Source organism: Centruroides vittatus, unplaced genomic scaffold (assembly GCF_030686945.1).
Source record: "Centruroides vittatus isolate TY-2023 unplaced genomic scaffold, ASM3068694v2 contig_876, whole genome shotgun sequence".
NCBI classification, from domain to species: domain Eukaryota; kingdom Metazoa; phylum Arthropoda; class Arachnida; order Scorpiones; family Buthidae; genus Centruroides; species Centruroides vittatus.
The window spans coordinates 819,441-834,572 of NW_027122568.1; the positions used below are offsets into that span (position 1 = coordinate 819,441).

At 28.9% G+C, this 15,132-nt stretch overlaps 1 protein-coding gene across 2 annotated transcripts in view; it reads left to right on the plus strand.

Annotated features, from left to right (window-relative positions):
- Eip93F (Ecdysone-induced protein 93F) overlaps positions 1–15,132 on the plus strand; it is a 136,269-nt gene that overhangs the window by 57,479 nt on the left and 63,658 nt on the right. The gene's annotated exons all lie outside the window — the stretch shown is intronic.

The window sequence follows — 15,132 nt, forward strand, 5'->3', positions numbered from 1 at the left end:
ATCCAATGATAGTAACAGGCATGAAATAAATCGAATGTGATATGATTTTAAATATAAAAAGTTATTTATAGTTTAATTATTAAGAATTCCATAGTCACAAAATATCCAGTGGTCAACAGAAACACATGTTAGGTAATAACAGATGTTCAAAAAGCAGTAATAAACAAGCAGTAAAACACTGGGAGTAGCAACAAAAATGTGTTAAATGTAAGTACAAGTTTACATATTCTTGTTGTTTATTTTCTAAATGAATTCACTGTTATAAATTTGATAATATCACAGTATGACAATGACAAAAATTTGTATGAAATATGAATAACAACTATAATTTTAATGAAAAAAATAAATGAAAAAATTTTAATTCAATGAGAAAAATTAAAAACAATCCAGAAGAGAACCAAAAATAGGAAATGTGAAAACAGCTAACATAGCCTCTAAAAAAGATTTGGTGGAGATGGATGAAAAGAGGACAATTTTAACCAAAAAGAAGATAAGATTTATATTTCAAGTTTTTGCTCCATTGTTTGAATTGTAATTCAGTTATGTGAGTGGTTTGTCTTTATGCTATAATTGTTCTTTAAACCTTCTTGTGAATTATAACAATGTAATTTATTTGAATAACTTAGTTTAAATTACAAAATATAACATATAGATAAGTTATACATCTAAGGTTTAATTTTAGTGTTAATGATTGTTATCAGAGGCTCTGCTTTTGGGATTGCTATTATGGTTTGTAAGATACAATTGAAAAAAGCCAGACAGACTAAAATGCATATTGGAAAAATAAAGAGTTAATTAAATTTGTTGAAAGGGTAATTTAGCCTGATTTATTGGTTCTAGTTAACTATTATCCTGTAAAAGTCAGAATATATTTTATTTGTCTAAGGATATTCTAGTACGTTTATACTTTTGAGTAAGTTGTCTTTTATATACTCAAGAAGTCAACTAAGTACGAAATGATGTTCAAGATCAGTAAGCTTAAATATTATAATATTTTAAGAATTATTTTATATTTATTATTAGTTAGTCATTGTTAATTATAATTAAAAGAAAGTGAATTTTTGCAAAAAATATACTTTCTTTTAATTTTATATATAAAGTATTAAAAGATTTATTAAACAGTTTGAACTGCAAAGAAATATTTTAATCAATTAAGAAAACTGACATAACTGATTTTGCTTAGGAGTGATCTGGGAGGAAGATCTAAAAAGTACAATCAGAATAAACAAAAATAAGCATACCATAAAGTACCATTTATTTATAAACAACAAAGTCATTACAATTCAAATACAGCCTATAGTTGGAATTCAAGTTCTCTAGGCTTTATTGCTAACTTATTTATAATTTCATCTATGTTCACCTGCAGTTCTCTATGAATGAAGAGCAAAATAATTTGGCAACACTGGTGAAGTAACCAAATGAAAAAAACAGTACACCTTGTATAACTCCAGCAATATATTTAATTAACCAAAAACGTTTTTGACCTACTTCCACAGGCCTTCTTCAGTTGGAACTTAATGAAAAAAGTACAAAAAGAACATTTGAAAAACATATTAAATGCAATATAAATAATTAAAATTAAAAAGGATGGGAAGAATGTTTTAAATCAATAGAACATTTGTATATTTCAAATACAAGGGATATAAGAAATAAATAAATAAATACATAGTGTAATCAAAACTTAAAAATGTAATTACAAGCAAATGTAAATGGTACAAAAATAAAATAAAAATAGTAATAAAAAGTAAACAATTATTGGGAGATCAAGCCTAAGTTAATGCTCATATGTAGATTTCTATATCATCAATAATGTGTAATCATCTCTATGACTGATACAAAGGTGTTTTCTATTTGCTTTAAAAATTTCTAATAACTCCAAGAACTTGATAGATTTAGGGCTCCTGGCAGGCCTAATGATCTTAGCCTCATTCCATTTAATCAGTACATCCTGCTGAGAGGCATCAGCTGCTAAATCCATGGTGCTGAGATTTTTTCAACAGCATATTTATATTTCTTAATTCTTTGTAGTAGCATGCATCTGGTAGCTCTCACGTATGTTAATTGCATGTTGAAGTGCTGATACTCAAATTGGAATGGCATAAACACCTGAGGAGTTGTTCTAGCTAAGTGAATTGCCTAACATCTATCTTTAGTACCAAATTACTTACAATTTGAATATTAATAATAGTGGAAAAATAGCCCATTTCATTACAGTGATCTTTTGTCTATTACTAAGTGGATTTTTATTAGTATATAGAATCCTAAAGACTGTTGGATTATGCTTGTAGACAAGGTTTATGTTGTTCATTTTAGTCACTTCTTTCTGTATGTCTTAATGTGGGAATATATAAGGTGGTATCAGAAAGTTTCTGGACTAGACCTATAAGAATTTACAGGATTATGTTGTGGAATGTATTCACCATTCCCTTTAAAATATTAATAGTCCATTTGAGAGTATATACAGTGATCCTAGCACTTCTTCAATGGCTCAATGCACCATGGAAGTCTACTTCCCACAAGCTATCCAATACCACCTGCAATTTCATTTGGATTTCATTAATGGTTTCGAAGCAATGCCTTTTCAACTTCAATTTCATTTTCTGGAACAAGACAAAATCACAGGGGACTAAATCAGGCGAGTAGAGAGAGAGTGGAATAACCATCATTCTGGCACAATGTGCCCTCTCACACCTCTCTGAAGACAATGTGCCTTCTCACACCTCTCTGAAGACGATGTGTGAGAGGATGCATTGTTGTGATGTAACAGCAAATTGTGGTTGTGCCACAATTTCAGTCTTTTTTGTCTCTTATTTTCCCTTAAACACCTCAAAACATTGCAGCAAACCAAACCCTTTTCTCAGAGACTGGTTATGAAGACATGAGGCTCTGGACAGGTCCAAACCTCACTGAAATTCACGTTAAAATCATTCATTTTTAAGGACAAAATTATCTTTCTTTTGAGAAAAAAACTAGAAGTTAGAAATAGTTTTTCTTAATGAAAATGATGCAAACTTTTAAACAAAATAGAACAATGGAAAAACGAAGATCAACTATCTCCGGATGGGAATCAAATTAAACTTAGATTTAGACCTCTCCTGTGCCCCTGAAAGGTTTCGAATTTCACCAGGTGATGAGGAAAGACCAATCAGAAAGTGGAATCAGAAGAAAACGGATAAAACCTGAAAATTCAAGGGCTTCTTCTTCTGAAACTTCCAAGTGACAGAGCTATTGTGTGTGTGTCTTGTGCCCATCTTCGTCTCTGTCTCTTGATCTCAGATCAACATCTTTCCATCAATGGAAGTCTACAGCATCGTCCCGGAGTTGTCAAGACGTCGAGGGATCTGGCTATTTGCGAACCAGGGACACTCCTTCAAAATGGGACTATCTTGGAAAGGAGAAGAAGACCCAGAGGCTGCTGCTGATGTAGAACTTCCATGATCACAGAAATCTTGTAAGCTTCTTTCGTGTCAAATAAATGGTTTCTTGTAACCATAGAGTCTGTCTCAGTGCTGATCGTCCACATATGACTCTTCATGACTGCTCGACCCTCTTGACATTTTTGCACCCTGTCGGCAACTCCACAGACATATTTCTTGGTGTTTCAAAAGTATTAATTAAGCTTTGTATCAAATAAGCAGAAAATCCATATTGTTTGAGTAACCTTCTCAATATTATTCAGCTTGATGTAAGTATCAATGATATTATTGCAATGGATGTAAGCTCATCATATTAATGAATACTGACAATTTCATGGAGAATGGATTGAACAAATTGTGTGGGATGAAAACAGGTTAATAAGTAGGCTTACGGTAAATGCCAATGTAGATTTCACCATCTTTGTAAGTTATGGATATGTCCAAAAAAATGGCATTACTCTCTTGCTAAGAAACCATAAGAATTATTGTTGAGTTTACATAGAAACTGAGATCTGGTTTACTGTGCCACAATACAAATATTTTACTGATTTAGAATGTTTTTTTTGATTGTTTTTAATTTAAATTATTTCCATTGCATTTAATATGTATTTCGAATGTTGTTCTTGTTCTTTTTCCATTTAAGTTTGATGTTTCAACTGAAGAAGGTTTATGGAAATAGATCAAACTCTTTTCTGGTTAATTTAATATATTACTGGAGTTATACAAGGTGTACTGCTTCTTTCATTTGAATGAAGAGCATTCAGCCTGTATTGCAATGTTGTATTTCAGAGGTAAGCCTTAATTCTTTTTAAGGTGAAGAATGATCTTGTGGCTGTTGCAGTTGACATAAGAATTATTGCAAGGATTTTCAGCAACTTGAATGTGCTGGAAAACATGTCCTTATTACATGTAGCTTGCACATCTAGTGCTTTCTTATAAGGAAGATTTCCTACATTTTGGCATTTCCTGTATAATTTGAACTTGACAATCACATGCAAAAGAGATTTGTTGATATCAGTAGTGTACAATTCTAGAACCGTCTGATCCATTTCTTCCTCACTGGATGTAGGAGGGAAATTTGAAGATGAAAATAGTACTTGGAATCCATTAAATATATCACTGTCTCAAATGAATCAATGCTTCAGTTTACAAATAAAGTTCTATGAATTGAATATAAATTGTGACACAATAGTAATCTTCAGATGTATAAAGGTATGAATTCAGATGATGCTTTTGCTGCCCATAGTTTCTTTTCAAAGATTTAATGTTTGTAGTAAATTCTGAGTTTTCAGTTTCTTTTCATATGATATCTTTTTGTTTTGGTGGACTAAAGAAATAATATTTTTTACCAATTACACTAATGCAGTTTTGAATATCTACAACTTCATAAGCCTTGGATAAAAGCAGATTTAATGAATGAGCAGTACAATGAGTGTAAATTGCAAATAGTTGAGTGTATGTGCAACCTGAGAAAGATGTGCTTATATTTTGTTGAAGGCACTGGACATTACTCCTTGACCATGAAGATATCCCTTATTTGCTTTGAAGGAAATTATGTTATCTTTAATATTGTGGTCTATATAGGTCTTACTGAAATGTCTGCATAACTGTATAGCTTTTTTACAGATAATAGTGGTACCTATGACACAATTTTCTGGATCTAATCTATTCAGTATATTTGTAGAATTGTGAGTTTTTGTCTTTGTAACTATGAACATTTTTTAAACCAGCCATAATTTATTTTAAATTTTAAGCAGATAAATTGGACAAGTTTATATGTAGGCTGTTTATTTTACAGCTCCGATGGTTCATAAAAAAAGACAAGTGTAAATAACAAAATGAATTTATTATCAAAAGTTAGGTACAAACATTGTTACTTTTCAACGTAATCACTGTGAAGATTGAGAAGTTTGTCATATCTGTAGACGAGCTTTTCCATCCCCTTGTCTTAGAATGCTGCCATCAATGACTTGAGATGGGCCCAAATGTTGTTTTGAAGATTGTCATTAGTCTCAAGCCTCTATCCTCCTAGCCACTTTTACTGTTCAGGAAAGAGGTGGAAGTTACTTGGCGTTAAATTGGGACTATACGCTGGGTGTTTAAAGATGGTGAAGACTTCCACCCTATCAGACTTCCACCTTAAGCTGGGTGGAACCCTTAAGCAGAGAATTATCTTTTAGAAAAGCAGCTATCATTTAAACATTTTTATTTCACCTACTTCTCCTCGATAATGTATTTGCATCTAGTGATTTATTTCACTTTAAACATCTAAAAGCAGTGTTTCTGCCTCCTAACACAACAGTTTTTTTTTGATATTTAGACCAACATGTAATAAAAACAACATTCCAACTTTTTAATGTGTGAAGATTTTCACCTCTTTTCTGAACTGAAAACATGGCTAGCAGGGCAGAAGTTTGAGACTAATGACGATTTTCAAAATGTTGTTAAGGCTGAGGAAAATTGCAGGAACTAATATTCTCACTAATTATGGGTATAGGTGAATTACCACGTGGGGAAGAGACACAAAGATGCAAGTTAACAATAAGTTTATATATACAACATAGAGGTATTGCTACAAATATAAATATATATGGTTAAGTTCACAAAATACACTTTCACGCGCACCTAAAGTTCTCGCCGTTACAATACTGTAGTCACAGATGGTTCAACATGCCATAATCCAATTTGTCCTGAGAGCAAAAAACCACGGTAGAGACGAATATTTCACAATATATAATAACGTTTCTCTATAAATATTCAGTGACACACAACACTTGGAGGGCACTAAAAACATATACGGAACACACGTAATTGTCCAAGTCATAGAAATTGTCGATGGATCACGATTCCGATTTGTACTTTACCACCTGTAAAACTGTCCTCGTGACAAACTTGCTGCACTAGTCCGTATGATTCACCAGTCTCACGAAGAAAGAAAAAACTCCTTGTAGTTCGTTGGTGTCGCCTTAAATACCCCTTTTGGTGTACACAACAGGTTGCCAACCATTTTATCCCACTGCAAAAAATAGCCAAATAAAAAATATATATATATATATATATATATGACAGACGGCTGCAGCCACACAAGGCCATCTCAATTTACTGGCGGTAACATTCTATGACAAGGGGATGGAAAAGCTCATCCACAGATATGACAAATTCCTCAATCTTCATGGTGATTATGTCGACTTGTCAGACTTGTCTTTGCTTTATGGTGCTTGAAAAAAAAACCGCCCTTGTAATTAGAAAAGAATTGGAAAGTAAAGAAACTGATGTTGATGACAATAATGGAACAGAATCTTCTGCCAAAAAAGCAAAAATTATTAAACAAAAACATAATAATATTTGGCATTGAGATTTTCTTGGATTGGCATTAAACATCTTTATTTTAAAAGTTTTGGCATGTTTCAGGAATCTAATCAAATTCAGAGTGTTGCTAATCCAAAAAGGTTGGGAAACACTGTGATAATGCTTGCATATATTTATATAGATTTATAATAATGCATTATCAAGTGTTGCAAAGTGATCCTGATGGCAAGTTTTTTGTCTGGTGAGGAATAAATTTGTATTGCCTAGTATATTACAGTGTTACTAGACATTCGTACCATCCAAACTCAATTCAAAGGAGTTTTAATGGTGATGAAACAATAGAAACTCACATATTGTAAATTTCTATTTTTGCACCAATTTGTAAGGGATAATTTGTATATTTGCACTAATTTGTAAGGGGTGCAAAAAAATAGGACTTGCATGCTAGTGTGAGACATCCTAGTGGCAGCATTGTCTTTCTTTCACACTATCAATTGAAGTGCAAAATATTCAGAAATTTTTATTTTTGGTTTTTTTTTAAAATATAGTTACTTAGAAATTAAAATTTAATGATATAATTGTGCAAAAATTTAAAATATTTATGATATAGTGAATAAAAAGAATAATTACCTTTTCAAATTTAATTACAAGTTCTTAATTTAGTTACATAAGTGAAATAGTATATTTTATTTTGTATTAAAACATTCACCAACAATAAAAAAGTTAAATAACAAAAAATTTTCAAAATAATTAATAACTTGGTCGAAATTATGAAACCATGTATTTTGAAATTGTGGTTGACAAGGGATACTTGTATATGAGATGAATTGCCCAAACTATTAAGTATCAAAAATACAAAATGGCTGCTGAGTGTTCAAAACATTATCATATTGTTCTGTTTTTATTTCATTTATCCTTTCTATAACAGCACAATCATAAAAATATATATTAATAAATTGGTCAGGACAACAATTTTTAAAAATTCACAAAAAATTCAAGAAACACTAAATAAATAGTCTTCGTACTTTATTTATTTACTGTTATGTTTCTGGGATGTTCAACAAGAACAAAGTATAAAGAAATTTTATTTGGCATTTCTTAAATATATGAATTTTTTATGAAATTTAATTGTGTGATCATAGATATATTTCAATTAATATGACCAGAAAATATAACATTAATGATCTAAATAAATTTATGAACATATTATTGCTATTGCTTCTTTTATATGGATAAGAAAAGAATTCAAAATATACCTGACAAACTGCATTTTAAACCAAAAATATGAATCAGAAGAAAGTTAACAAATTTATAATTTCAGTAAATAAATATTTTCACTTAAAATCATCATCATTTCAATGAATTATGATACATTATTATTTAATATTTTTAGATAATTTTTAAATTTAGTATTTTACATATCTATATTGGCCATTAAATTAATCTTTTATTTGAACTATAAATCAGTTGCTGTTATCTGCATTAAACAAATAATTGTTTATTTTCTGGGTGTTTATATTATTAGCACCTTAAAAATTACTCCAGCAGGATTTATTTATTTATTTTTAAGTTTCTCCTCCTCCTCTTAAGAAACTAATTTTGAAAATTTGTTCATTCAGAAAATGTGATCATATATATTACAGATCATGAAAACAGTCAAAACTATTTATATGTAAATAACAGTAACAAAAGATTTGTTTTTAAATATCTCTAAAAAATATCCTCATTTACATCATTTGAAAATAGAGAATGTTCTTATTGTTAAACTGTTTAACATAAATTATTAACTATTATAGTTTATTATTTTAGTATTATTAGCAACAAGATACATACACATTAGAGATGGAAAGAACAGTTTATTGTTTAGACTAATTAAGTTATTTGCTTCAGTTTATATAAATTTGCATTCTTACACAAAAATATTTAAAAACAAATATAAAATAAGCTGTTAATAAACTGAATAAACTGCCATATATTTTTATTATAAATACAGTAGAGAGTCGAAAATCTGAATCAATTGGGGACTGGGGTTGTTCCGATTAGTCATTTGTTCCGATTACCCATTATGTACGAAAAAATACATTAACCTGTCCGATGTTCAAATTTTTCTCCATTGTGTGTCACTTCGCGTTGAATTTTTCTCCATTGTGTGTCGCTTCGCGTTGAATTTTCGTCGATTTTAAGCGTAACGAAAATTTTTATAATAATAATCAAGGCTATCGTATCGTTAAAAATTATTTCTGCATTTTGTACAAACAAAATAAATATATTGAAGAATATAAAAACATGAAAATTATATTTTAGAAGTAAATCTAGTATCAAAAACGTTCGATTCAGCATGACACAGTCTGACTGAAAATCGTTCCGATTACTGGCCATTCCGATTACCGGCGTTCCGATTAACGACTCTCTACTGTATTGCACTTTTAATTTAAAAATGAAAGAATGTTAATGTTAGTCCATATACTATAATTAATTACAAGATTACTATCAATCCCATAAAATTGAAATTCTTGTCTCATAGCAATATGTGACATTTCTTAAGATAATTAGACTTCTTAATTAATTGTAAAACAATTCATCAATGGTTTTTTAAAATTCTGATATATTTACAACTTAAATGTTTTTTGAACTCAAGTTCTATAGAATAATTGCAGTATTCCAAAATTTTGAATTAGCATAGTAAACAATTCATTTTTAAATCATTGGCAAAGTAACAACAGTAATAATAATAAATGAACAATATCAAATTATTTGCTTTATTATATTTTTAATGCATTATTTCAAAAAACCCAAAGCTATTGGTTTTTTTTCAGTAACATATCACACAAGGAACAGCTATTGATATAGGTTTTATTTTTTAATGCATGCTTTCCTGTAATCTTTCTCTTTTTTTAATTAATATTTTCTTTTCCTTCCTTTTGTTATTTACTCTTTCAGTCATATCCAAGGTTCTAAAGACTGTTTTCTAAATCAGTTAACTAAATTATTATTATTTCTTTCATTTATATTAATTTTCAAACTATCTGCTTATTTGATTGTTCTTGTTAATAGTTTTTATTCTTCATTAAAATTTTATTTAATCTCATTTAATTTTAAGTTATTAACTATATTTTACTTCTAAAATTAAATTATGTTGGATTACTTTATATTTGAAATTTTGTTAGACTGTTAGATATACCTGAAACCACTTAATTTTCTCTATAAATGTTTAAAAATGCAATCAACCTTGAATAATATTATATAAAACATTATGTAAGTAGATAATTTTAGTAATTATCAATATGTGTATTTAATCTATAATTATTATATATTATCATCAAAAACAATGTGTACATTTTATGCACAGTTTATCCTAAAAAGTTGTTAGTGTTAATGAAAGATATTTTAAAGTTAGATATATTAAACAGGACAAAAACAATTTTTTAGTCATTATATGAACAGTTCTCAGTACCATCATCTTCATAACAACAAAAAGTTAATAAATACATTGAAAGGAAATAATTTGTAATAAAAAAAAACTAATAAGCATCAAAAAATAAAAAACAAACAGTATTAAATAAATTTATATTATTAAATTGTTTAATATAATAATACATATTAGAATTGCTGAATGACTAATGAATACAGTGGGTGATCGGTTAACGAACACTTTTGCGAAAGATTTTTATGTTCGGACAACGAACACCTCACAGAACAAACACAAGCAGTGACGTAAAATAATGAATACCGATTGGTTTTCCCTTGTCTTCAGACAACAATTTGAAACTTTTCAGAGCATGGGAGACATCAAAATCGATGCTCAATCCGGTATATACTGATCGGATAGTATTCTTCCAAACTTTGAAACTCTCCTTTGTAATTCCAGACTTCTATTTTTCTGACAACAATTCTTTTATAGTATTTGTGAGTAGACTGTTGGGTGGCACTCATTAAGTTTGCATGGGTTTTTATTTTCAAAAGATGAGGGTATAATAGCAAAGGTAGTGAGTGGGAAGATGTCTGATGTTGCTGGACAGTATGGCTTGATTAGGTCTACAGTAGACTGCAGTTCAGTCTTATCTAAGAAAGATACAGTATAATCAAGAAGAATCAAAAAGCTAAAGGAGTAACAAAAATCACATCTGAGAAATAAAGAACATTCAAAAGCTCATAAGGGAACCTGAATGGATCCGAGTACAGAAGAATGCCAAGAACTCTTAAATGAAACTCACCAAGAAACTGAGTGAGATATGTTTTCTTCTGAAAAAGAGGATTAATGCCGATATCTGCTATTAAAGATCTTATGAAGAAGAGGGAGGATGTCAGAACAACGGTCTCAGAATGACATCCAAACCAGGTTGAGGTTAATAGGTTTGGGGATCTATACAATTACAATCCTATTAATTACTTCTGAAAAATCCTGAAGAAGAGAGAAAAGCAATTGACAGATTCTTTAGTCCCCGCAAACAGAAAAAACATGACTAATAAAAATGCAAGACTGTGTATATATGTATTTTTATTATTACATGTAAATAAACATAGTAAGAAAGTATATATTTTTTATTTTTTGGGGTCTTCAGAATGAATTAATCAAATTCCCATAAAAACCTGTGGTAAGTTGATAATCGGTTAATGAACAATTTGGATAGCGAACAAAGTCTTGGAATGAATTATGTTCATTAACCGATCACCCACATATTTGGAGATTAATCCACAAAACTGAATAGGCTAATGTAGTAAATTTGCAATAATAGAACAATAGTTTTGAGATAATATCATATTTTTAGTTTATTCTAATTCAACTAAAGCATTAATGCAGTAGAATCTGTTCATTTTAATCACAAATATTATCGGAATTACCAACTCTCATAACATGTGAGTCAGTTGTAAAACTTTATTTATTATATTCAGAGATTGATTATAGTTATTATCAAAAACACAAAACAGGAACAGAAGACTTCATGAGTTCACATTAGAAAGAGAAATTCAAAACCATTAAGAAAAGTTAAAACATTAATTTGCTTAAGTGCTTTTCAGGATTTTCATTTCCATCTTTAGATCAACTACATTCTGATAATTTGAATTTAACAACTTTTTGAGTTTCTCTTTCTAATGTTATTTTCAGGTAAATAGACAAAAAGTGTTTTTTATACTATTTGTCTCAAATGGTGGCTATAATGCTCAATTGATATGTCTTAACCACTGCTTTAAACATTAATTTCTTGTTAATAATTTAAATTGCTGTACAGTGTAATTTATTGGCATTTTTACTTCAATTATACACTAGGCATTGTTAAAGATGGTACTGCAAAAACCAACAGGCAAACAACATGATAAATTTATATAAATAATAATGATAATTATAATTAATAAATTTTTGAATTATACATTTTTAATTGCTTCAACATGTCCTTTTAATATCAAACTCACTAAAATCAGAATTTTTACTAATTGTAGTCTTCTTCACATATGTTAATGTTATGTTTAGTTATTATTATTAGTTTTGGCAGTCTGTGATACAAAAACAATAAGTAGTTTCTATTATAGTAATTTGAAAATAAACAAAAAATGTATTTGAATTCAAAGAATGCTTTCACAAAATATTCAGTTGAATTAAAAATTTTGAAGTTAATGATTACTAATAATACAACTACAGCTGGTGACACATTATAAATCAACAATACCTTTAAGAAAACCAATGGAATTTTAGTATTTTTGAATGTTTTCAGCTTTAAGTTCAGCCATCTTCAGGATATATTATTCCCTAATGGATTGCATGTGCAGAATCTTACATTCTTTAATTAATTAGCATCTGAATTTTTTTAAAACAACAACAAAGCTGGAACAATATTTAAATGAGTACCTTTCACTTCTTACTTTTTTCCCAGTATATAGTTTTCTAGTTCAGATGAACATTTTCAGTTGCTTATGTGGTACTACTCAGGTATAAATAATTTATTTAGAAGAATCAGTTGTGTTCCAAGATGTTTGAAGCTTTTTAAATTTTCATCTTTAGCAGAATTCATTGCATGGAATACAATGGATTCTGCTAAAGACAAAAATTTGTATAGATTTTATTTTAAAATTATGACAGTTTTTAAACTATTGTTAAAACAACATACATCAAAATGAATAATAATAGTCCGTTATTTATGCAGGGCTAATGTTGTTCAAACATATGTTCCAACACAAAAATAACAGTGCTTTAAGCAGACAAATATTTTTATTTTTTTGTATAAATACACATGAAAATAACAGTATTAATTGACAAAATACAGTGAAGCATTGTGTGTAAGCATATAAAAAATATAAGTGGTGATAGATTAGTAGAAAATTCTTATTTGACACTCCTTGGGTCAGCAAGTTTTGCTGTCACTTTGGGCTCATGATGATGACTGCATGATCCATTGTTTATGCTGATAATTTCATCTTAAGGAACTAGGTCAATGTTGTCTGCTGGATGGTCATATATTGTTCTTGCAATATGTTGTAGTAGGGTTCGAGAAGGGTATTATTTACTATTGTTGTAAAATTGTTAAATTACTATTACTATTGTTCTAAAATTACTATTGTTCTCAAAGATTCAAGCCTAAAGCTCTACAAACATCTGCTCAACATTTTCTTGCCTCCAAGCAACAACCACCTTCATTTTTTCATCAATTGTTAGGTTTTTTACGCCTTCTTACTGCTTTCTTTCACAGACTCTAATGTATGCTTTGCATTCACAATTAATTAATAGATCATTAATTAGAACTAATTAAATGTTAAAAAAACATTTTGTATTCATTAAACCTAAAGAGTTCACCAATATAACTTATGTGGCACTAACATAAAGCATTATAGGCAGTGAAGTGAATTGCAATGATTTCACGCTGCCATGTACATAACTGTAATTTTGAAATGGCATAAGGACATAATTAGAACCATTGTAACTCAAGAATTATCTGTATTTAGTATAATCTGCATTTTGGAACATTTAGTTGAAGTACTGAATAACAACAAATAAAAAAAATGAAAGAAGAAAAAAATAGGAATAATTCATAAAAATAATTGTAGAACTTTTCAAAATAAGTATTATCTTTCACAATGAAAAGTTTACAAAATGTAGAAAAAGTAGCAGGATAATTTATTCAACCCAAATTTAAAGCTTTTATTTAATATAATATTGCAATACATCATGTATAGTTAAAAATAATATAAAACAAACCTGTAAATAGTTTTAAAGTTATAGGTTGTAGGAAAATTTATATTAAAATAGCATGCAATTCTAGCTTACACACAGTAAAACCTGTGTAGAATTTCATGGTACTGAATTATTTTTTCCATTTCAGCATGTTGCCATTTTGAACAAGTTTTAGTATTTTTTAATGTTTAAACAAAACCAGATAAATGTTACATGGTTATGTTTGTTTTTTTTAAAGTAAAATCACTTTAACATACAGAAAAAATTTTTTAGGTATTCAAATAGTTCCCAGATGTGATCCTTATGAGTTCACATGATAGCAAACAAGATTCAAGTACCAAGAACTAATATTTTGCTTTGCTGTTAGAAATTCTAATCACATTATAGTAATACAGAGACTTAAGTTATTCTGTGATCTGGTTTCTACAGGAATTTAATACTCTAATTAATCGTCAATTTCAATCTCTGTAAATATCAACATTTAATCAACTTATTCTTAAATACTTGGTACCAATTAGTTGCCAACTAATCTGTACAAAGAAAATTGGCAATACTGTGCTACCTATTCTCATTGTTTTTATGAATTACATTTGTTTGTTCTTGAGGACTCAATTCTCCAAAACTCATTCTGATTGTTGAAAGTTCTCAATTTTTAAAAATATTTGATTTTGCTTCTCAATGTCTGTGTCTTCTCATCATATGATCTCTGTTTCTCTGACAAAGTTCAAAATTGTTCTTGTAATATTTTGTCATGCTTTGTGGTGACCATTATATCTGAAGGTAAGTTTACTTAATTTGAATACAGGTAGAATTCTAATTTTCTGTTTTATTTTATTTTTTATTTTTGAGGTTAAGTTACAGTTATGAACAGTGATATTTATTCACAGTCAAATGTTTTCAGTCAAAATGATAGACCATCTTCAGATATAGAACTACTCTAAAAAATATATATTTCTTAGAACAGCATATATTAATATAGCAGTTTGAATAAAATATCATTGTTCATTTTTCTTTAGCATTTAGAAAACAGCATTGGTTGATTATCAAATTTTAAGTACATTCTTCGAACTCAAAAATGAATTTTTGTATTTTTGAGTATGGACAGGTAGGTTTCTGGCTTTTAGTAAAATTTAGCATAGAAAATCATTCCATTCCAAAGAATTTTTTCTTTTTACATAGTTTTCTGTTTTTGACAGGTTAAATGACTGTGTGAATAATACATACTGTCATTTATTTTAATCA